This window comes from Lepisosteus oculatus, chromosome 3 (assembly GCF_040954835.1).
Source record: "Lepisosteus oculatus isolate fLepOcu1 chromosome 3, fLepOcu1.hap2, whole genome shotgun sequence".
NCBI lineage: Eukaryota > Metazoa > Chordata > Actinopteri > Semionotiformes > Lepisosteidae > Lepisosteus > Lepisosteus oculatus.
In genome coordinates, this window is record NC_090698.1 from 762,501 (window position 1) to 786,592 (window position 24,092).

The 24,092-nt window shown below is 52.7% G+C and overlaps 1 protein-coding gene across 4 annotated transcripts in view; it reads right to left on the minus strand.

Moving 5' to 3' along the window:
• arhgap35a (Rho GTPase activating protein 35a) overlaps window positions 1–20,897 on the minus strand; it is a 54,867-nt gene extending 33,970 nt beyond the window's left edge. Inside the window, exon 1 of one of the 4 annotated variants that reach the window (XM_006627624.3) lies at window positions 20,314–20,897. The gene's annotated coding sequence lies outside the window, so the exon portion shown is untranslated. Of the gene's footprint in view, window positions 1–851; window positions 1,337–13,832; window positions 14,067–19,445; window positions 19,564–20,313 lie in introns of those variants that run through there. The other 3 variants (XM_015340970.2, XM_069187705.1, XM_015340969.2) reach the window with 3 other exon arrangements.
• Window positions 20,898–24,092: the final 3,195 nt, after the last annotated feature.

Here is a 24,092-nt window from a genome sequence, read left to right on the forward strand (position 1 = left end):
ACGCCACTGGGGTTGACTCTCGCATGTGCTGGAGTAACTCAGCTCCCCTGGGGAGAGATGCACCCAGAGCAAACTGATGAAGCAGACCCTCCCATGCCTTGACTACAGGCACAAACCAGCTGAGAGGTGCTAGGTGCAGCAGGCTGTACAACCACACTTGTGTGTGGGACACACCCAGGTCCCACAGCACGTGCAGAAGCCTGCTCGCAGTCTCTCGCTAATGAAGGCGCTGATCTACAAGGCACTCCCTCACAACTACACACAACGACGCAGTCAGGAGACCGAAAGAAACGAAGCTCTCGGGTGCGTCCTTACTGTTGCCAAAGCTACTGAGGAACAGCTGCATTCCAGATGCTCGGAACCACGCCCATATCTCATATAGTGACTTTCACAGCTGCATTTTACAATCATCTTGAAAAACTGCAAGAGGAACGAAGCAGTAAAGAAGCGAATGTAAGGTGAGCTAAACCACCTGCTACTCTAAATCACTGGACACCAGAGGTATCGCTTGTCAAGAAAAAACACCAACAGGCACAAGTGGAAACTGTGTGAATGTGCAATTAAAAGCACTTTAAACAAGAAGAAGCAGCACTTCTGTACACACAGACTGGTAGGAGTGTGGATCAAGCTGCCCAGCCATGTTATTAAAGTCGACACCTACATGAACTCATCTGGGTTTAATTCATGACAAACTACCTATGGGCCAGATGAGTCCAATGGCTCCTCTTGTCTGGGACTGCTCTCATGTTCTGAGGTACTAAACATAAACACAAGAAACAGCAGATGACAGGGAAGACAGATTGAGGGAGACATGCACTTTAACAGGTACTAAGATTTGTACTCAGACCTACATCTCACAAGCCTCCGACGTGGACGTACTGAAGAAATCAAGTGACGTCTGCAGGAAGGTGGCTGCTGCTGGTTCTGCTTTCGCCACGCTGACCTCTGGACGACCATGAACTCCAAGCCAGCCCTTGCCCGACTCTCACACGGCGGACAGCAGCACCGGCAGCCAAGTCACTGAGCAGAGGTGCTGATTCTCGTTTCGTTAAAAGTCCGTTTATGGCTCCATTACAATAAGAACTTTTCATCTGAATGAAGCAGCCTGACATTTACCTCCACGCCCCAACCTTCACACAGATAAAACTCGTTAACAGCTAATGTCACCGTCATTCAAACCCTCCCACCTTGGCTATTTAATCAAATTTTTTAACAATCCTTTCTGCCCTAATCTTGGAGGTTTACGACCTCCCCTGTTAAATGCCTGTGATTAGCTCCGGCACATTGTTATTAGCCGACTTTCTGTATCTCATGACTGATGTGTCCCTGTTGTCGCACTGTACACAGTTCCCAGCCAGCTGGAAAGAGTCCCCTCCCCCCTCCCTCCACTCACACGCCTTCCACCAATCAGGGACCCGTCACCCCCAGCAACGGAGTTGGGCCGGGTCCGGCCTAGTGATGTCACAGGAGTCTTTTTTTTTTTATGGGAGATATAAAGCCCTGGAATGAGGAAGGTGTGCATCAGGCAGGTTGCCAGCGAGAGCAGGCAGGCAGGCATGTTAACACTTTCCTTCCCCAGCCCTACGCGCAGAAACATCTACATCGATATACAAGGGGGGTGAAAGCACTCTCTTCGAGTAACCGTGTACATACATGTGGTGACATGCAATGAACCCAATTATATGAAAACTCATGTTCATGCTACGATCTTGCACATAACCTAATTGCAGTAGGTCTTCCTCCCGCTATACCACTGTGAATCTTGTAGTGGCTTTTCTAATAAATTCAGATCAGATCTCTTAACAACACTCATGTCCTGGAAGCAGAAACACGGCATTTAGCTGAGCTAGCCAGGACGTGGGAAACCCAAACTGGGTTGAACACCAGCAGAAGAAGAGCCAGTGGAGAGAAAAGAATGGAGTTGGGGTTCTTTGGAATAGAACCCCAGAATGCAGCCTCCCTACTGTATTTGAATCATCCCCTTCCTCTGTTCAGAGCTGGTACCACCTCTTACTACTGCTCTGAGCTGGAACTGAAGTGCCTCTGGTTAACAGCAGCTCAGGCTTTGCTCCCTGCTAATGCCAACTGATCTGGCACAGCTAGAGGCTGCAGCGAAGAACCACTGTTAGACTGGAAAGGCACTGTTCAGCAGCTCAGAAATGGCGCATGCCTCACACGTGGAAATGCACATAAAACTGAGAACAGGAGGCACTTCCCTCCACAGAGGGCTGTGCGAATCTGGAACAGGCAACCCAGGTACATTGCTGAAGTTGAAGAGACCACAGAGAGATCCCAAGATTAATTAGCTCCTAACTAGCTAACAGGCTGGACAGGCCAATGTCTCCTCTCGTCTGTGACCCTTCCTAAGAGCTGGGCTGCTCTGTTCACCCGGTCAGGTCCGCAGGACCACGCTGGAGCTCCCGGACCAGAACACGCAGCCCGGCGCACGTGTAGACCCGACAGAGGACTCACACCCCTCAAACCCACACAGACCCCAGCGCTCGCCGCGCTGCAGCTGGGGAGCAAAGGGACTCTGCTTTCACTTGCCCCGCTCCTTCAGGGAAGGGATCTGATTGGTTTGGGGGCACGGGGGCGAGAGCGAACACGCCCACATGAATGACCTGGAGGCAGCTGGTTCGGAACATCAAAAAAGCTGCGATAACATCTCCAGCAAGAAGGGTGTGAAAGAAAAACAATCATGCAGGTTTAACAGGGAGAGAGGAGAAAGAAACTTCTGTAACGGAGTGAAGAAAAACAGCTCCCAGCCCCTCGGGGGTTCACTAGAGGAGAACCCCAATCTGAAATACTGGCACCCCCATCTGGGTGTTAGCACCCTCTCTGATGACCACATCCCACCCTCCTACCAGCACTCCTCCTGGTGAGGTGTCCCAGGACAGTTCCAAGACCAGTTCTAGTTCCGGTCAGGCCATAGAGCTGTCCTGTTGGGGTTCGAGGGTGATCGGTGCCGGTGCCAACAGCTCTGGGCCTGGCCGGCTGGAAGAACCAGCAAACCTGAACAGTGTGTAAGGGAACCAGGAACAGTGTCCCTGCCAGGCCGGGTGGTTCCAAAGCTCATTTGGATCACACCAAGTGGACTGAAAAGGGTGCCATATAAGAGTCTGAGGACTGCGGCCCCCTGAGCAGACCCTGGGCACGAGGGCAGGGGCCTGCGGGAGGGGCTCAGGTCATTTGAGGTCAAGCACCCCCAGAGCGCAGGAAACATTTGTCCATTTTCCCCAAAAAACACTCTACACAAGAGTAAACTTAAAGACACAGAAAAGGAACCAGCTTGACAGAATCAGATAAACCAACAAGCAGACCCCAGACAAACCCCCGCCCTGGAGAGAAATGATTTCTCAACCCCTAGCAGCGCAGCTGCAGAACAGCTCCACAGCTCCCTGGCTCTCCGGGCCTGGTCTGCGCCCACACCCCTGCGGCCTGCGCGGCGCTCAGAGAAAATAAAAGACTCAGAGTCGTTTCCATGTGCTGCCAGGTAATGGCAAAGGGCACCAGATAATACGCAAGTGAGTAATTTCTTCCCCTGCCACCCTGTTGAAAGCCCCAGGGCCACAGTGGTGCACAGTTCATTCAAGGGCAGCTAAAGAGCTGTTGACCAGCCTGCCTCCCCACAGCCCTCAGCCACTGTGCACCAGGGCACAGTCATCAGTCAACCATTAGCCAGAGGACCCTGAAAGTTCAGGTGCAGTGAACTTCAAACAGAGATTATGGAGCAGATCGTTACACAATGGGTTGTGGGGGTGTGGAACAAGATACCCAGCCGGGCTGTTAAAGCTGATACCTATGCTCCTTTTGAGAAACAGCTGGATCCTCGGATCACTGCGCTGGACCTTTCCTGTGTTTGGAGATTATACCAGGTGCTGGATATTTCATTCTTGTTGCTTTGTTTTAGGGCTCTGGATTAAAAAAAGCATCGTTCAATCAATTCAATCAAAACACCTTAGAAAACCCTGGAACGTCTCGTTGTGCCGCGCAGGGGCGCGTGAGCCTGACTCGGCGGAAAGAAAGAGGTGCTCTGCTGTGCCACCGGCCTGCCCCTCGCTGGGCCGCCCGCGGTCAGGGCACAGCCCCGCGCTATCTGCCCCGCCGCTCGCGTGGGAGGGAAGCTGCAGAACGGGATTCTCGATATCAGACTTCCGAGAAGGGTCAAACTGTGGTTTTAGTGTTCAAGTTAATTTTGCTTGGAAAGAGTTTACAAAAATAACCCCTGAGCCGTGAGCGCAGGAAGCGAGATAAACGAGGCCCGCTCGGCGCTCCTGCGCCCGGTGACGAAGGGGAGGCGCGGAGCATCGCTGCAGCAGCACAGGCCCAGTGAGCGCCCCTTGCCGCACAGCCCCTGCCTCCTCCCTCCTAGCCCGCCACAGAAATCCCTGCGGCCCCTTCCACCCGCATCCCACCAGTGCCGAGCGGCTGCACGGCAGGAGTGATTAATGCCCCAGAATCCCATTCCCACAGATTCAAGACTACAGCAGGGGGAGAGCAGCCTGATCGCTCTGCACCTGAGGCCACCTGGCTGATCCCAGGATCTCCTCCAGCCAGAGGATCGGCTTGTTCCACACACCCACTACCCTTTGGGAGAAGTGCCTTTGAGTACCGGATTTAAATTCACTTGCACAGTGTCCTCTTGGGCCCCCTGGCTCGTGTCTGACTCATTCATGAAGTTCTCAGGGGTGACTCTGTTGTTGCCTTTAAGTACTTGTAACAGGTCCCTCCGCAGTCTGCTCAAGAGCAGAAAGGTTCAGTTCTTTCAGCCTGTCAGTGTAGCACATTCCCTTAAGACCTGCAATACATCTAGTTGGAGTGATTCTAGAGCATCAGTATCTTTTTTGCAACAATACATTTTTTGTCTTGTTCTAAATGAAGCCTACCTCACTGACATGGGATCCACTCCACAGCAGGACAAGGCCACCCTCAGTGCGGTCAGTGCAGCTCTGCCTGCTGCAATTCCTGGGCTCAAACCCCCTCATGCTAAAGCAGAAGAACCGATGAGAATCCCACTGCACAGCTGTCCAATCCACTCCAGGCAGGGCTGCAGGGCTTCTGCACTTAACTGCCTCCATGTCTGTTCCAGACTTGTTCCCTCGCTGAGGAAATGTGCCCGGGCAAGTGCATGAAACTCAAGCACAGTTACACGGCAGTTTCCTGCTTCTGCTGTACGGTTTGTGCAAAACAGGGGCTGCATACAGATCCCAATTGGCCAAAACAAACCATAGCACGTTGCACTGAGTCTTCCCGGCTTCTGTACTAAAGAGAAAATGGCATAATTCACCCCACAACCCCAGACTGCACAGTGTCCAATGAAATCCGGGAGACTAGATGTCACTCAAGGCCCTCAGCTGCCCCCCCCTCCACAGGCCTGCTGGAGTTGGGGTCTGCTGCCCGGAGAGCAGCTCATGCTGGTGGTGGCAGTCAGGATTAGACCCCTGGGTGATGGGCGCCCACAGACCCCCCCCACCTCCAGCAGCGCGTCATCGGGACCGCTGACTGACACTGACTGAATCCCACCGACAGGCTGCAACAGAAGATCTCTGCACAAGCCACAGGACACTTCTGTGCCTTAAAGACAGGATTTTACAAAGTCAGGGTGTTTGCAAGAAGCAAAAACGACAGAAACAATAAAATAATTTGTTTATTTGGTAATATGTTTGGAAAAGGCTAAATGGTCACAGAATTACTTTACAAACCTATTACATATTACCCTAGACCTTTAAAAAGAACTGACTTCAGTGGAGTGTTTTAATAGACAATGAACAGGAAACAGTAAAGCAACACCAACAAAGGTGCAGCATGAAAAGGATTAGTGTTGTGTAAGAATTCAAAACGTGCTCACTGAGAAGAAACCGTCACACCAACTTCATATTCAGACACCTTAGCTCACCAACCGACTAACGGTACTGACCTGGCAGGGTTGATCAGTGAGAACAATCTAGAGGGGTTTGAGTTGACCTGACACCGTTTTCAGTTACGCATTGTGGACAAGTAACGAAAAGGCCAGCAAAACGCTTGGACCTACTGTTAAGAATTAAGAACTGAAATCAAGGGAGCTCATGTCAAAATGATACAGTGCACGGCGAGATGGCAGCTGGAGTACTGCAGGCAGCTTCAGGTACCACAGCACTGCCTTCGTCCTGGCCTGAAGGGATTGTCACACTCAGGCTGGGTGTGGGAACGGAGTCTCTGCTGCCTGGAGCAGGGAGGACTCCGTGGGGACTGGACTCACGGAGGCAATATCTTGACAGGCAGTGACTAGGTCAGCACGGGGGCCTGAGGATCAGCAGTGCACATGGCCTGGGACTCGAGACAGAAAGCAGAGGCTGTGCTGTGCTGTGGGAAGCTTTCAAGTACAGAACATGAAGATAGCAGAAGACAAGCAGCTTGTGCAGAACAGCCTCCTCTCGCTTTGTGTCCATAAAGGCAGCATTGCGTACCAGGCACCACGTTAGAGGGGACACTGGATCCACTGCCTCTAGAGAAAGAGCAGCCTCAACACTAACTGAATTGTAGGACACGCTGACGTGGATCTGTTATTTTAGTCTAGAGAGAGGAAAAAGAGGATCCCTGGATGATCTTATCAAACCTTTCAACATTACAACAGGAACTCGGCGATCTCAACCCCAAATCTGAACTTCCAGCTGAACACAGGGGCCAGAAAAAGAGCTGGGGCAGAGACAGCAGACGCAGAGGAGAATCTGCCCCCTCATTCAGCGGGTGCCGAGTCACTGGGGGAGCATTCAGAAAGGACCAGCAATGCTCTTGTGTTGTGTTGTGTTGTGTTTGTGTGTGTGTGTCTGGTCCTCCTCTGCAGCACAGACATCAGTGTGTCGTCCCCACTGGGACATGGCTTTCGAGACCGACGCCTCTCCGAACCCCACAACCCAATTCTCCCTCCCGACCCTGGCTGGCTCTGTGCTCTGTGCTTCCACTTGTGTGTGTGCAGCGTGTTTCCTGCTTACACAAGCGCGCCCAGCACAGGACACCGTAACCCTTCGTAAAGACCTGCCACCTAACCCCAGACCTTCATTACCCTCAGTATTACTGGGAATGAGAAAGCTGGGACCTGACCAGCTGCCTAACACAGAGGCCAGCGTCAGGAGAGCTCAGGCTCCAGCACTGTGCCGCCCTCAGAGGCTTCTTACAGTTCCAGAACCTGTTCAAGGCACAAGGGGAAAGAGGCACTCTGCTGGCCCTGGGAGAGCTGGTGCAGTGCAGCACAGTGGCACAGTCTCATCTCGGAGCGCAGAGCTGCGCTACTGTGTAGAATCAGCAATAATGCTAAAAGCCGGCGCTGCTCAGCACCCTGACACACATGCAGAAGACCTGCATCGAACACGCCCGCCACTCCCTCAGCTCTCAGCATCGCTCTTCTGCGACGGGCTACAGGCGCTCTTTCTCAGCTGTCCCGGCCTGTCTGTCACAGGCGTGGCAAGGGCCACGGGACCTTGGGGTGCTCGCTCTGCTGTCCGTGCTCAGGGGGACACTCAGCGCTCCTGATGGTTCAAGCTCACCTCAATTCAAGGCCAGGTAAGCCGCTGAGCCCCTGGAGGTCCCGAGTGGACCGGTTTCTGGTGGAGCCCACTGATCGTGTGATCGACAAGCTACTGATGAATTACACAGGTCGCCCCCTGCCACTCAGCACGGTCCAGGGCCTGAGCCCCTCAGCCACACTGAGAAACCAGATCACAAGTCTGCAGACGCGCGTGGAGGAAGGTGAGCGCGCCCGAGCAGCCCCGGCGGGGAATGGCTGGTTGACCACATCCAGTTTCTATTCAGCCTCACAAACCACAGCGGCGGAAAGTGGGCAGAGTCTCCCCGCTCCTCCGCGCTCCTGGGGGAGGAGGGACAACTGAGAACAGCCGAAACTCCAAATGAAGGATCATTTAGAGGAATGAAGAAATAACCGGTTAGATTCCTCTGCCCCTCCCCTGCACTGAAATACGTGCTTTAATCTATTCCTCTTGCACAGCCTCCAGCACACACCCTACCTGCCTGAACTGCATTCCAACAGCTCCACGCTGAACAGTGACCTCAGACAGGCTATTGAGCTGGTCTGGTAGGTCATTTAGTAAACACAGAAAGTTCCTCGAAGATTCCAGGAGTTTGCTGGGCAGCTTGTTACAGACACCCACCACTCTTTGCATAAGGGCACAGCTCTTGCTTTCAGAACTTGCACACCCCTGCATGAGTTACACTGTTTAACTGCAATCCCTTTGACCTCGTGTCACTGCAAACTGACGCCCGTCTATCTGCACAGGAAAGCTGATCCCACAGGGCAAGTGAGTCAGGGAGCGCGAGTTTGTGTCTAAACACACGAACAGGCCGTCTCGGACCAGCACAACACGCTTAGTCATACTGTCACAAAGACAAACTTTAACTTGGAACTCCCCACTGGAACGGCAGTGTGGGACACCGCCTCGGCCCTGGACCGCACACAGAAGGGGGACAGACTGCACCCCAACACTGAAGCACAGCGCACACAAGGCAGCATGGCCAGGAGCTTGCTGGGAGCTACCTCAGCTGCTGCTCAGTAATTGATGCCAAACAGTGATCAGTAGTTTCCTAGGCTCAAAGACGTGTCCCACCCTACACCGACAGGCCGAAAGAACCGAATCTCTTTGTGTTTGAGCAAAGGAAGACTACAAAGGGACCTGATCCAAGCATTTAAAATCCGAAAAGTCACTGACAATCAACCCACCAGACTTCCTGAGAATGGGCAGCGAAACACAAACCACAAATCCTGGTATCAATTAACTACTAACTATCAAAAAGGCTAAATGGGCCTGAAGAGTTCCTCTGATTTCTAATCTTTCTTATGTTCTTATCTGGCCTGCAGTGCCTGTGGGGTTATTAGCAGCTTACTTGATCCGACAGGCTCATCCTCTTATTTCTGAAGGGATCACAGAGATTCTGCTCCAGCTGACTCATCTGCTTTCTGTCCAGACCCCTGTGACTCTTGGTGTAAAGGACTGTCAGCTGTTTCTCAGCCCTGAGTGCTGCCTGCTGTCCCAGGTCCTAGTCTTGATGCCGAGACTGAGGCAGTCAGCTCAGCGGTTCTGTTCCTGCCTTTCAGGATTCTGAGATCTATAAATGGCATGCTCAAGCATGGCTGGATGAGTTCCTTGGATCAACTACTAAATACTGAATGGCCCAGATGTGCCGGATGTCACCCTTCTTCATGCGTCCCTGATCCTGTGTCACACCGCTCTGCGTGCCCAGCACACATGCAGGCTTGCAGAGTCAGGTCTCGTAGCCACACAGCAGTGACACAGAAAAGCTCGGACGATGTGTAATGATCACCTCCCACATCAGGACCGCAGCTCTCGCCCCTCCAGAGCGCTGGAAGCCAACAAACACAACTACAAAAAGCCCCGAGATCAAAAGTACTGCCGTGCATTATGGGCAAATAACGAGCGGCTGTAAAGTTGTGCTGATTAAAGAAACGGGTGACTAGCCCGAGGGACTTTAACAAGCTTCTAAATGCAGCAGTGCATTTAGAGTGTGTGATAAAAAATGATCTTTTCAACAGAGCTGTGCAAATCTGGCCTCGGAAAACAGAACGCGTATTACATAAGCGCTCAGGCTGGGACTGAGAGGACACAGCAGACCAGGAGAGGAAGACAGAGCAGAAGACAGGGGTCAGGAAAGGCCGGACTGGAGAAGTGCTCACTCTCACTCTGACTCCTGGACACCCAGTTTTCCCACTCGGCGCAGCAGCTCGATCAGCAGAGAAGACCCACTCATAGAGCAGGACAAACTATAGCACAATCCACCCTCACAGGGGACTTCCAAAAAGATGACAAGAAAAAATGACAATGTATGAACTTCTAACTTGATCCTGCAGGAAAATTCCACGAATTCCTTTCCTCCGAGCCTCCCTGCGTGCCACGGTCGGCCTCACAGCACGCAGAGGTCACCAGCCAGAGAGCCGCGCCCCCAGTTTCTGCGCCCCCCACCGAGCCTCCGGTGCGCCTCTGCACAACAAGAGGGGTTCGCTGTGTGGGAACAGGGTTGCTGCTGCGAGAGGACAGGAAGAGTGCGACCCCTCTGCAGGAACAGCCCCCCGCTCGTGGCAGATCAGGACAGAGGCAGTGAGGAGGCGAGGTACTGGAGGACCTCTCTGGGCTGCCTGGCTGTACAGACCTGTGAGTGTCGGTGGGAGACTGGAGTGAGGACCACTGTGGTGGCCATGACCAGAACTCCCTCTGACTGCACACTCCAGCGGACAGCTGGGGGCCTGAGCGTCATGGAGAGAGGAGGAATGTCCTCAGGGGACACCCAGGCACTCCAGGAGAAAGGGGGTTAACGCCTGATTCCCCTCTCCGCCCAGAGAGCCACGAGCTCTCACACGGTTTGGATGAGATCAGCATTCCTAAGCAGTCCTTTCCTGGCACAGCCGTCCTGAGGGAGAGTCCCAGGGAGAGCTAAGGCCTGGGAAGAGGTCTCCACCACACAGCCGCCCTCTCCAGCCTGTACCAGCCCCAGCTCCGGCGCAAATCAGCACCATCAGCCATCTTGCACAGTTCAGACTGACAGCATTTGCATCTCTCCTTCATCAGTACAATTTGTACAGGAGCCTAAAGATCAGAAAAACCAAAATGGATCAAACTGCTGTGCAGCAGTAATTTGTACCCCTGGAACCAGGAGTCTGAGCTGCAACACTGACACTCCCAGATTCCCACTCTGACAGCAGATACACGAGTCTGACAGCTGGACGGGCACAATATTCAGAAACCCTCCAGGTTCCACCTCATCCCTGCTTGTTTTGACGGGAGAAGCCCAAGCTGAGGCTGAATGAGGGATAAAGAAGTTTGGGACTGAAGAACACATTCCACCAGTGCTGGGCTCTGGCCAGCAAAGGGAGTCTCTCAATCTACATTACCCATGCACAGAATTGCTTGCTACTAGGACTTGCAGTTTTGTCTGGGGGTTCCTAATATTCTGGCCAGCTCTTGATGCCAGGAATTGAGAGGACCCCCCAGAAGACACTGCAGAGCCTGCAGACTGGAGCCCAAACACAATCACGACACACCTTCATCCGACTCATTCCTGAAGCCCACTCACAAGCTCAGAGTTTCCGAAAGAAATGAGACATTTTGCTCAATTCCAGCCTTGAATCCTACCGTCCTGCTGTCCTGTATTTTTAAGAAAAGCATGCCAGCAGCCATCGTCCATCTTTTCCAATTTTACACTGAAATGGGATTTTCTGTGAACATCATTAGTTACACCTCAGTCTGGGGCCTGTAGATTATGCCTAATTAAGAGGCTTAACGTGGCTTAAACCTCCATGCAAAAGACAGTATTATCGGTTAACCTGCTGAAAAGATGTTTTTCCTTTCTCTTCTGGCGCGAGGAGCATATTAACGCACTCAGCAGGTCTCTGCACAGTCCTTGGACTCGCACTGCTGCTGGGTGTGTGGTGCTGCTGCAGAGGCACAGCAGACTGTCCCTCTTACAATAGGCTGGACCAACCATTCATCTGCAGGGAGGCCGGTAAACTCTAGAAAGTCCTTCGAAACTCCTTATGATACTATAATGACCTGGAGGAGGCAGTGAAGATCTGTTAGCTCCTCTCGTGTAATGATAGCATGCATTAGCAGTGCAATGTCTTTCTCCACCCCTGTGCTCTGAAGAGGAGATCAAACAGGCCAGTTTCCAATGGGCACTGGACCACTGGACAAGCCGTCCAGCAGCGCTACAGGGAGAGTCTGCCCACTCAAAGCTTTCGCCCATCTGTGTCATTTCTCCATCATGCAGGCAGCATCACCATGAGCAGAAGTTAGAGAATGCGAAGAAATGTGGACTTTGGTGTGGACACAATATCAAGAACTCCACAGACGGAAGCCAACAGAACAAGGCCAAGATTGTCTCATTCAGAGAACTGCTGTAGTAAGAGGAGTATTCCCAGCACAATGGGACAGATGTTGGCCCAATCCCTCCCCCCACCTCTGTGCTGAGTTTGGGTGTGCTCTGTTTTGAGCTTCATGATGTATCACATGCATTTTCTCCCTGTCAAGATGACTCAAGATCGTATACACGGCTAACTCATTGAACCACTCATTTTTCAAAATATAAAAAAAATCTATTTAAAAATAATATTTAAATAATTGAATAATTGTGGTAAAGTTCTGTAATAGCTGTCAGCTAAAATGTAACAAGGAAATCTGAGAATCAAGACCTGTCATGCAAACCCGTGTGTGATCATCAGTGCTTGAGGGCTTCCTCAATGCTCAAGTGAAAACCACACTGAGACACCACTTGAGGCAACACTGATGTAGAAACTGTTTCTGCTCACCTGGTCTGATCTGCTGGTTATTGAGTAGGAAAAAGAAGCGCTAAGAACAACTCGAGAGCTATTATTCTTTAGAATCAGGTCCCACTCTTCATCTTAATGTTTAAGGAAAACAGAACAAATCTACGTTCAGGGTCCTGTGAGCCTGGAGCAAACGTCTTGAAGTGCTTGTCCAAGCTCTTGCTGTAGGATCGTCTCAGACAAACGCCAACAGGATTCTTGACTCATTAGACTGCTTGCAGCCCAGAGAAGAGGGGCCCTGGTCCCAGCGTCCCCCTGGGTGAGAGCTTTCCTCCGCTCTGCTGCCCGCTTGTTCGTGCCGCCTAATCACCTGGCACAAAGCAGCCGGTGGAAAGGCCTGTGCCCACACAGGGGGAAGCCAATTAATGGCACACAATGCACAGGAAGCCCACTGGCAAAGTGTGGAGCCACACCCCCACCACCCCACTTCCTCGCATTCACTCTGGAGGGAAAGACTCTCTCTGCACAGCTGGGGAGCTCAGCAAGAACACGCTATAAATTTACACCATGCGTCTCAGAAAAATAAATCGATTAATAGCCTAAACAGACATCCAATACAATAACTACTGTTGTAAGGTCATCAAACATGGGGCTGTGGGCTGCTGAGGAGCACTATATTGGATCGGCTCTTCCCGATACTGCCGCTGTGTAGCTGAAAAAGCCTGGGCAGAAGGCGCCTGAGCTGAGCACCAGCCTTCCCGCATGGCAGGAGGTTTGATTTACTGGCCCTCACTACTCACACAGGACACTTGTGTGCCACATCGCAAATCTGGCTGCTGGCAGGTTTATCTAAACCACTCATGCTCGATTTAGGGGAAACAAACAGGAAGAATTATGGTATATGACCTAGCACATTGGTCATGACACTAAAATGAGTCTCTTTGTGCAGACACTCAAGTTTCAAAGCATATGAAAACACTAGTCTCGCTTTATCAGTACCAGCTGAAAGAACGCATCGCGCTACCCTCTCTCATCCCCGCAGGACAGAACTGGGCCAGTACTGTGCTCTCAATCTTCCAGTTCTCCGTAGGCTGGGGTGAGGAGGCTCCTCCAGCATCAGAACAAGACAGGAGATTCAGGTAATAGTAGATTCTCTCTCTGAGATCATGAACAAGCGCATCACCGTTTTGTTTCTGAACCAACATGACACTTGTTTCAAATGCATATGAAGGTGTTGTGCTTTTTAAATGTTCTTCTATGATCTGCAAAGTTAGAAGAACACTTCTAATTTACACTCCTGCTCTATGGAAACTACTACTGTACTCGCAGGCGCAGTGATCAGTTGTGCCTCTTTTGGGATAACGTCCATAAATAAGGCTTGAATTCTCCAGTCACAGGCAGCCAGTCTTCAGCCCCATACCCAGACCAGAAATAAACAACACCGAGACCCCCTACTAATCAAGAAACAAATTCAAACCATACTTTCACAAGCCTCCACTTGACCTTAAAATGAAGGTTTTTTCTAAAGCACTGTGGACTGACGGGGCACAGGTGAATAGCGACTGACCTCTCTTCTGCAGCAGGCAATCTTCAACAGGGCTCGCGCTGCTGGCTCGACATTCCTTCAGAAGATAATCTTCCGCCCACACACATCATTCGTTTTCAAACGACTTAACCAGGAATGTCGTTTTCTCCCCAGATAACGTACAGCAGCACAACCACACTCGACAAGCACCAGTCTCCACAGAGGGGCTTGAAACCCTGGGCTTCACCCTGCAGAGCAGAGCTGCACAGCTGCCTCCCGCTGCCTCATCCCGCCTCTTACCGCCTCATCCCGCCTCCCGCCGCCTCATCCCGCCTCCTGCTGCCTCATCCCGCCTCCCCATCCTGCTGCCCCATCCCGCCTCCCGCCGCCTCATCCCGCCTCCCCCCTCCGTCAGACCCCCCTGACTGAGTGTCGCTGGAAAGGCAGGGCTGCTCTGCTGGGCTCCCTCTCCCCTCCTCCTCCGGCCGTGTTGCACAATCCCTGCGCCTGGGCGGCCCTTTCTCCAGCACACAGGGAGCAGCCACTCGCGCACATGGAAGCACTCAGACCTGCAGGACACCTCCTCCCTCAGAGGGAGGCCAAGGAGAGCTCCACTGCACTGCGAGACCCTCCCAGGCTCCCCCGCTGCAGACTCCGGTTCAACAAGACACCGGCATGGGCAGCGTGGCTGCTTCACACTCCCACAACTCTTGGCGTGTGGCTGCAAGAGCTGCTCTGCAGCAGGAGTCTAGCCAGGGCCAGGAAAGAAAGGGAGTGAAACCTGCAGGAGGTCCACACAGCCGCCAGGCTGACACAATGAATAAAAGACCCGATTCACAGCAGTGCCTTTAACATCACAGGAGCTGGACACGGTCCTGGTGCTCAGAAGCACACACATGTATTTAACCCATTTAACAGGGGAACAGTGCAGCCAAGACGGCTGTCAAAGTGTTTGATCCAGACAGGTGGCTGTGTCCTGACTGGACTGGAACTGGGTTGCACGGCCGAAGCTTCGATCTGATCCAAAGCAAAAGTGGAATGTTCCCAAGATCTGGGCTGGATCCCTCTCTGCACTGCACTACAAAGCATTAATCCTATGGAAGCGTGCAGGTTCTCCAGAAACGACTGTCAGGACCACATCTCACTCTCTGCTGGCAATGCTTGGTGCTCTCCGGCCCAGGGGCTGCTGGGACAGAAGGTCAGTGTACACCCCACACTTGCACTAACGTTGTCTCTGGGTTTTCTTTCTCTTTCCACAAGACTACAACGGCTCCCACCACAGCACAGGAAAGCCTCTCGCCCCCTCGCTCTCGGGGCAGTCGGCTCGGCCCAGCAGGCAGACACGGCAGGGTGCTGCACATGAACACAGCTCGACTCTCCACAACGCTGCTCCACTGCTGGCTGGCCCTGCAGGCGGCTGCTCGCCTCTCTGCTCCCGCTTTAGGACAAATACGACAAACAGCAACCCGGAGACGAGACAGAACCCAGAGGAGGAGACGCGACGATGTGTGATAATCACAGCCCAGAGCAGTCTGAGAGGAAGCACGTTTATACACCCACGCACAGGTGGCTGAATATTATCCAGACACCCTGCTCACCCCAGGAGGAAGGGGGTGCTGCTGAGCATCAGCGGTTTCAAATCTCATCGCTGCCACACGGCAATCAGACTCCTGCACAGCACTTTGATCCATTCCAGGCTTTACCAACAGCCAGCCTATTGCAGAAACTGAACAGACAAAACAGAAAAGAAGGCACAGGAATTCAAGAGAACAGCTGATGAAGCCCAGGCCAGGGCTGTCTGGACTCTCAGGAAGCAGCAGCTCAAGCAGCAGGGGTTGCACAAGGGCTGCACTGGAGCTGCGCAGGAGCTGCATGTCCTGACCTATACCAGCCCCAGCCCGACAGCCTGACCACTCAGAGCCCTGGCAGGGATTCCTCAAGACACAGGACTCCTGCCACAGCAGGACAGGTGCCAGGACACAGAGAAGACAGGATTTTAGCCTGCAGAGAACCAACAACAGAAAAATTGTTCCTTAAGTGTTTTGTTATCAGAACTATTCCCAGTTGTTTTGGTGCTGCTTGATTTTCCACAGTGACAGTTAGAAATGTGACAGAGTGATGACCGGGCTGTGAATGTTTACTCTCCTGAACACGCCAGTGGCCGCTGCACCACTGTAATCACGTCACTCCACTGCCGAGCAGTCTGATATGATATCATACAAACTTCACTGCTTCCCGGCTGCGTGGGTCCCACTCTGCCTGGTGCTGATCGGAGTGAAGTACCACACTCAGTGCCCAGCAGCACGAGGCCCAGGAGTGTACAGGAGCTGCAGACTCACACACAAGCCCTCATTACAGAGGCGAGAGGGGTCAGGCCTGCCAGTGCAGCACACAGCCCGGCTGTGGGACCAACAGGTGAGAGTAAGTCGTTCAGCCCACCAGCCTGTCTGGTGGTTAGGAGCTAAATGGAAGCAAAGCAGCGCCTGGCCCCCAGCACAGCCCGAGGAGGACTGCAGGAGTGGAGCTCGGCTACAGGCGGGAGATTCCCAGGATACAGGGCAGCCCAGCCCATCTGAGCACTGATCCAAAACCTCCGGACTGCAGTCTGCCACTGCGGATCAGCGGCCTGGCCTCAGACACCGGGACAACGGTCAGAACCCACCAAGCAAGTTCAGGAGGCGGCAGCCCTGGTCTTGAAGGGGGCACCATGTCTGCGGGCTTTCACTGCATCTCAGTTATTAACAGCCTGACTCCTGCAGCTCACAGGAGACCTAGAAGAGCCAGACCCACTGGCCCACCAGAGCTCGGGCTGGGCTGCCTGCTAGTGTTAAACACGCAGAGTCACTCGGGAGGAGACAAACACCCAGACCCTCCACGCCTACAGGCTGTGCTGCGTCAGGAAGCAGGATTTCCAATCCTGTGTGAAACAAGGCTGTAGGAACAGAAATCTTGGCTCCCCAGACGCCTGCTGCTTTCACTTCCTCGCCTTAGCGAACGCAGGCTTGTCACAACACCCTGTGATGAGCACTGTACACAGCCATGCCTCCTCCCAGACAATCCCTCTGGGACAGCACGGAAGTCTATATCACAACCCTCACCCCTCCCAGGACGAGCTGGCGGTGACCTGCGCTGAACTCTGGCTGCTCCGATTCCCATGTGGCTGTTCACCACGCCACGAGCCGACTGTCACAGTGTCGCCTGCAACTGCAATTAGAAGCTCTCCTACACAGTGCTTCACCAAGCTTGCCTATTTATTTAAAAATAAAACAGGCCTGCATACCAGTCGACTTTCATCCACCATTCAGGTATAAGCCCACTTTCACATTTCAAAACACCTTCAATATAATGTCTGCAACTGCATGTTTCAAACCTGCATTTTTTTATGTCTATCCATCTGTGTTCTACATGTACAGGTCTCAGCCACGCCTGCGCGGACAGGGCAGGATGACAGGGCAGGTCTCAGCCACGCTTGTGTGGACAGAACAGGTTAGACAGTGTTGGAGTCTGTTACAACAGTCACACTCCAGGGATGGCTCTGATGGGACATTAGTTAGATGTAAAATAATTATGGATATCAATCCTGATCTTCTGTTGCCAATGTTAAGCCCTCAGCAGCTCAGGCGCCTGAGCCGTGAGCCCAGCTCGGGTGTCCATGAGAAATGACAAGGCCCTGGTGACAGAGATCACAGGCAGCATCACCCTTCCTCACAACTCCCAGAGCCCCCGTCTGCTGCTCCGCTGAACAGTGCTGCTCCGGGCGACACGTCCGGCACCAGGACTCCCTCCGACCCTCCAACCCCCCGACCGCCAGCACCCAGACTCAAAGCCCAGCCTGCTCCCCTCCTCGAGAGCAGCACGCTTCCATCGGACCACGAGTGTGCCAGGAGCCGCGGAGAGTGCTGAGCTGAGCACGGACAGCTTCATCAGTCACACCGCGGCCTGCACCGCTGCCCCAGCCTCCACTCCCGCCGGATCGCAGCCTCTCCGCGATATTGATCCTGCTGATGACCAATTAGGGAGCAGATGGAGGCAAATTCTAAAATGTGTCAGCTTTTAAAGAAAGATGTTTGCCCATTTCCACGCCATCATCTGCAGCTGGTCTCTGCTGACAGCCCGTCCCCACAATCTCTTCATCCGCAACACAAAGCCTCTACTTCTCTGCCACTGTGGGATAAACTTTCAGGAAACCGCCCTGCGCGGGGAACCTGGGAGATTGGCCCTTTGTCTCCACACTGCAACTTCGCAAGCCGACGGGAAAGCAGAACTAGGTCAGACTGCCAGCGAGTCCTACGGGTGCCGGACTGCAGCGTCTTCTACCTGCAAGATGGAGACCCACACGCCTCCTCCGGACCCTTGAGCCAGAGCCCCGGACCCACCTGCGCTGCAACGAACACGGGTGCGACTCTGGAGTCATTCACTCAACCACAGACTCAGGTCTTTGACAGCAGGAGAAAATGCTAAAGACGTACAGATCCTAACCCTCCCTTCAGGCTCCATCCTGCGGGCAACGTGTTACACTAAGGTCCCGACTATCTGGTCCTTCAAGACCCCGTGTCGTGGTGCGTAAGGGTGGGGGGGTGACCCTCGCAGACCCCCCCCCCCCAGACCTCCGAGAGTGGGGGTGCAGGTCACACGCCAGGGGCTCCTCTGCTCTGGCTGAACTGCTGGGGATCCTCTGGCATGAACAGCGCTGTATAAACGCGGGGAATGCTCACTTGCCGTTTGCCCGAGTTAATTTCTTGAATTTGTGCGATGCACAAACTTGGATTAGGAGTGACAGATCTCCGGATTGAAGTAAAACGTATATCAAGAAGCTTATAGGTCACACCTCGGTGATTGTGTGCATGCCCACACCCTTTCCACGAGATAAAACAATCGTGGCAGAAACGTTTCAACAGCGCTTCTCGGGAATCGCTCTTTCCTCCTTGTTCCTGTTTGCTCGGAAAACTGACCCAGGCTGGACGGCGGTGTCTGAGCCGGGCCGACATGCCGGAACATGCGATCGACCGGTGTCCTCTCGGGGTAACAGCGTCCGCCCAAGCAGCCACAACGCCAAACACCGTCCCCTACTGTAAATAACAGCTCTAGACATTTTGAGGAGTGGTCACGCTGCGGATAACACCCCATAAAAAACAGGGCAATGTCTCCGCTTTTACGCGCGTCGCCGAGTGACACTCTTGCGTCGCCGAGCAGGCGAGCTCCACAGAGGAGCCTGACGTGTAGCCATCGAGCGGCGCCGCTTGCTACAGTATTGCCACAAGACGCCGGGAAAGCCAGGCGTTCGCAACGTTCCGCGAAACAACGCCACTCGTGTTTAAAGCAGAACCACGGGGCGGATTCCCCTCCCCTTTCTCGGTTACAAAGCTCAGAAACGCCAGAAACTTTTCTGCTTAAGCAAACACGCCGGGCCTGTGGCGCGATCGGGCAGATTCCATTTCTCCCCCGTTTCCAGCCCCGGGCTGCTCGGACCCTGCCGACCCACGGCCCCCCGCGTCATTTTTTTTCGGGGATCCCAATCCGCGCGCTGCGGTTCTGGTCAAGAAGGTCGAGCGCGAGCGCGTCTTGGATTTCTGGGGACCATGCCTCGCGCCCTGCCCTCCGCCCCCGGCGCGCGGGGCATTTCCTGAGCCTCAGCACGGGAGGCGACACCCCCACCTTCGCCTCTGTCCTCGCCGGGGGGGCTTCAAGTCATTTTCAGACACTTTCATTGTGTCGCTGTGTCGACTTGGACCGCCGCAGCGGTTCCGACTCGCTGGGGACTGCCGAAGCCGTAACGGCAACAACAAACAGCCCTTTTACTTTTACTAGAGGGAAACTCTTGCAGAAGGGGAGGGGAGAGGGTTCGGTAAAGATGATGAAACACATTACATCCAACCCCCCTTGTCATGCAGAATAACGACAATAAATCCGATTTCAACGCGTACTGCCTGCCCCGGCACCCACGGCCTGCTCTGTACCGTTCTCACTTCGTAAAACGTCCACAAATGCCCTTTGTATCCAGTGGTGTGCATTGAATGCAAATATTTATTTAAAACAGTCCCTGCCGCAGCGCAAGCTACGTTAGAAAAGAGACCCTTCCGTAGCAGAGTGAGACGCAGCCCATTTTCTAGCTCAAATTGCCCAAACAGACTACAAATGTATGAAAATAGACATCACTAAATTAGCAAAAAGTGTCACGCAGCTGTTCGGTTGTTTTCAATGCAGGGAGCCCGTCCTCCCTCACAGAATCAGATATGTCAGAATCGACATCAGCGACATAACAAAAGCAATTTCTCGTGAATAAAAATAATTTCAACATCAGCCAGACATCAAGCCTCCAGCCCTGCGCTCGCTGCGCTGGCCTGCTCAAGCAAACGAACACGCAGACCGATTCAATCTCGCCCATTTCACCACTTTTTAACACAATTTCATTTCCCAAGCCCCTCGCCGAACCACGGACGCACGCAGCACCGACTGAAAAGCCAGATTTTCGCTCTGCTCCGGCTCTCCTCCCTCCTGTAAGCAGACCCCGAGCCGTACATACCATCGCATTCCTGGCTGCCGTGCTCTGCGCCTGGACCGCCGGTCCGACAGATTAATCGGAGAAGACTCGCCACAGAAATCCCGGTTCGCTTTGCTCGCTTCGTCCAAGGAGCAGGATCACAGACTATCCATTTTATTTTGGGAACTTTGACGTTTTCCTTTCTTTGGTCGATCCCCTTGGGCGTTAGAGCAGCAACAACAAAACCACCCTGTGCACCTCAAGAGCTCTTTCACGAGGAAATCATATTTTAAAGAAGAGGGGGCGTAAAAATGGCCAGTTTCAGTGTCTTCGTCAGGGTTCACCACGTTGTGTTTTGAGTTAGTAATTTTTCCTTTGTTGTCCCTCAAAATGCAGTAGGATCCTGTGTTTCAGTGTTTTTTCTGTTATTTGCAAATCGGTTCTCTGTCGCCGGAAATCGCATGCCCCTCGTCTTGTTTTTTCAGATACGAGCCTTTGACTTGAGAGGTTTTAAGCTCCCAATAATGGCGGCCTTCTCCCAAACCCTTTCTCTCCTCCTATTCCGAGAGAAAAGAGAGAGACTGGGCCACAGCGGAGACTCGCCCAGTGGCGCATGTACACAACTGCAGCAGCAGACCGAACTACTGACACAAAACACACACACACGTACGTGCTAGCGGACCCACAGAAAACATCTGACTCGCGGAAAATCGTCTGAAGAAAATCATTATTATAATTATTATTTTATTTTACTACAGATGTTTTCGTATGTTGTAATCTCCAACGATTCAATTACATGTGTTGTCGTTGAGAAAAAAGTTAATTTCCCCAGTTTTTTTATTTTCATCGCTCATGCTCTTTTTCTGACCCCATCACCCCACCCCTTCCAATTTTCCTACATATCCTAAGAAGTAAAACTTTTGTTTCTGTAATGGATATAGAATGGAAAGGGTATAGCTCTTCTGTTCTACCCTTGGTGCCAATACCAAAGAGGACTACAGACCTCCTTGTAAGACATATGGGCTTTCATTTAAATTAAATTAAAAAATTAATAAAATTGAAGCACTCTCTCTGTAGCTTTTTTCTTTAAAAAAAACAGCATGACCAGTGAGTACCCTGCTCTCCGAAGCTGAGCAAGGCTGGTGCAGTACTGGGAGGGGAGACCCCTGAGGAGAGCCAGGTGGCTGCTGTCAGTGGCGCTGGTAGCCCTGTAGGTGGCGCTGCCTTCCGCACCAGGCCACTGTGCTGTTGCAGGTGCTGTTCTTCAGGCGAGGTGGTTATTGATGATCCTGGGCATGGCTCGTAACAAGTGTCCTGCCTATCCCCCACTCTGGGCTTGAGCTCTCTGACCTTCCTAAAGCGCCCCTCCCGATTCTCACGGAAGGTTTCTCCCTCCTCCCCTGACCTGCTGCGTGTCTCCTACGGGGGGGTTGAGGGCTTCAGGAATGCCTGCGGAGAAAAGCACTATATAAACGTAAGAAGGATTAAAAAGCCCTGACCTTTGTCGCCCAGGAGAAATTGCCTGTTTCGAGTCTCAGGTCGTGTGCATGTGAACAGAGAGCTGGGTGACATCCTCTGATTGCTTCCTGTCACCAACACAGTAAAAATGAGCTGCTGTTTTTAAGCTCCTAAGGAAGCGAGGACAGAGCTCATCTCAGTCGATCTCGGGGTCTGCGGCTGGAACCAGGGCCACACAGACTCTTTAGAGTCAGGTACTATAGGTGCCTAACTGCACCTGCAATTTCAGGAGTATGTCCCTATATCCTGCAGTATTCGGGGGAGTTTATGGTGTGATTGTAGGCTGTGTGGTGTGATTGTGTGCGCTGGGGTGGTGTAGTGTGATTGTGTGCGCTGGGGTGGTGTGGTGTGGTTGACAGTGTGCTGGGGTGGTGTGGTGTGGTGTGATTGTGTGTGCTGGGGTTGTGTGGTATGGTTGTGAGTGCTGGGGTGATGTGGTGTGGGGTGGTGTGATTGTCAGTGTGCTGGGGTGGTGTGGTGTGGTGTGATTGTGTGTGCTGGGGTGGTGTGGTGTGATTGTGTGCGCTGGTGTGGTGTGGTTAGTTTGTCAGTGTGCTGGGGTGGTGTGGTGTGATTGTGAGTGCTGGGGTGGTGTGGTGTGGTGTTATTGTCAGTGTGCTGGGGTGGTGTGGTGTTGTTGTCAGTGTGCTGGGGTGGTGTTGTGTGATTGTGTGCGCTGGGGTGGTGTGGTTAGTTTGTCAGTGTGCTGGGGTGGTGTGGTGTGGTTGTCAGTGTGCTGGGGTGGTGTGGTGTTGTTGTCAGTGTGCTGGGTGGTGTGGTGTGATTGTGTGCGCTCGGGTGGTGTGGTTAGTTTGTCAGTGTGCTGGGGTGGTGTGCTGCGATTGTCAGTGTGCTAACGCCATGCCTGAGGAAGTGATGCAGAAGGCTGCTATTGACTCCTGAAGCACTATGGGAAAAGTGAAACATGCCACTTGAGGAAGGTGCTCATTTTGAAATGGCAGGACTTTCAATTTACCCTTGCTGAGAGAGTCAGAGCAAGCGCGCTGTGTGAGTGCCCTTTCTGCTTCAACACTCTAAGCAGCCTCACCTCTCCACCTTCAGAAATGCGGGGTGAAATTTACTGGCACGTGGAACAGCCCCCCAGTCCAGCCCCCACCACCCCTCCTGCAGGAACCCTCTTCTCCGTCCCGCTGGGTCCCAGACTGCAAAGCGTCCTCCCGGCCGTGACGCAGTGCCACGCGATGTGGCCGCCCCACAGGCTCAGAGGAGTAATTAGGGTTGTTTAGGTTATGCTCAGTGCTGGGTCTGTATCCTGATGACCAGTAAACAATTCCAGGGCCAACACCATTACAGCTGTGTCTTGCGAAATTCCTGAGGTTAGAATGACAATGAAATTGTCTGAACAAATGCACTCCATTTTCTTCCAGTATAATTTACTCTGCTCCCTCTGTGCATGTGTTCTGAACCTGAGCTCGCGAGGACGCGATTTCAAATCTGCGTTTCATCAGTTTCAAAACCATTTGTCACCCAGGCTGCTTCCTACGTAGTCTAGTTTAAAACTGTCAGCAATTCCTTCCAACTCACACCACAAAAACTTTTGCAGGACACAAGCAGAAATCCTGCATGTTGTTTCCTGTCAAAGCTATCCTTCAGGATGTTCCACGCCGGATTCTTCAGGAACCTGCAAGGACTCCCAAATTCTGGCAGGTTTTTTTTCTGTGGGTCTTCAGACAGCTTTTAGAAACTCTGCGATCAGCTCCAGGAGGAGGACTCCTTCACAGGACAGCCGAGCCAGCGCAGTTCACAGGGCAAGAAGAGGCCAGGCACAGAGGCGCTCCCGAGGCCAGCGCACTGACAAACATACCAATGACAAGAGGCCACTCGACCCCACAAGCCCATTGGGTAAAAGACTTCATATCCGCTCTGTGTATCAGAAGAGTCAGTCCTAAATAGGACAGGATTTGCTTTCCTGGGGTCTTAAGAAAGTCCTGAACTGGCACTGACGCTTCACTGAATTCAAACAATTTTGCAGAACAAGCTCCCAGTACAGCAGAGAGGGCACCTCTCCGGCCCAACCCTTTCTCCCAGTGGCCAACCGCTTGGGCAGCTCTGCCTCTGGACGACTCGGATCTGGAGGTGTATGACATCTGAACCGCTTCCGAGCAGGAGCAAAGCTACGGAGTAGAGGAGCCCATCCACTATGAATTGATAACAATGCCTGCCCAATACTCAGGTATAGTTTTTAAAATAGTCAGGTTTGCAGACAACATCAAAATAAAAGGCCTGACACAGAGAGACAGCAAATGAAATTCCAAAAGGCTTAGGTAAAACTCAGTACTGGG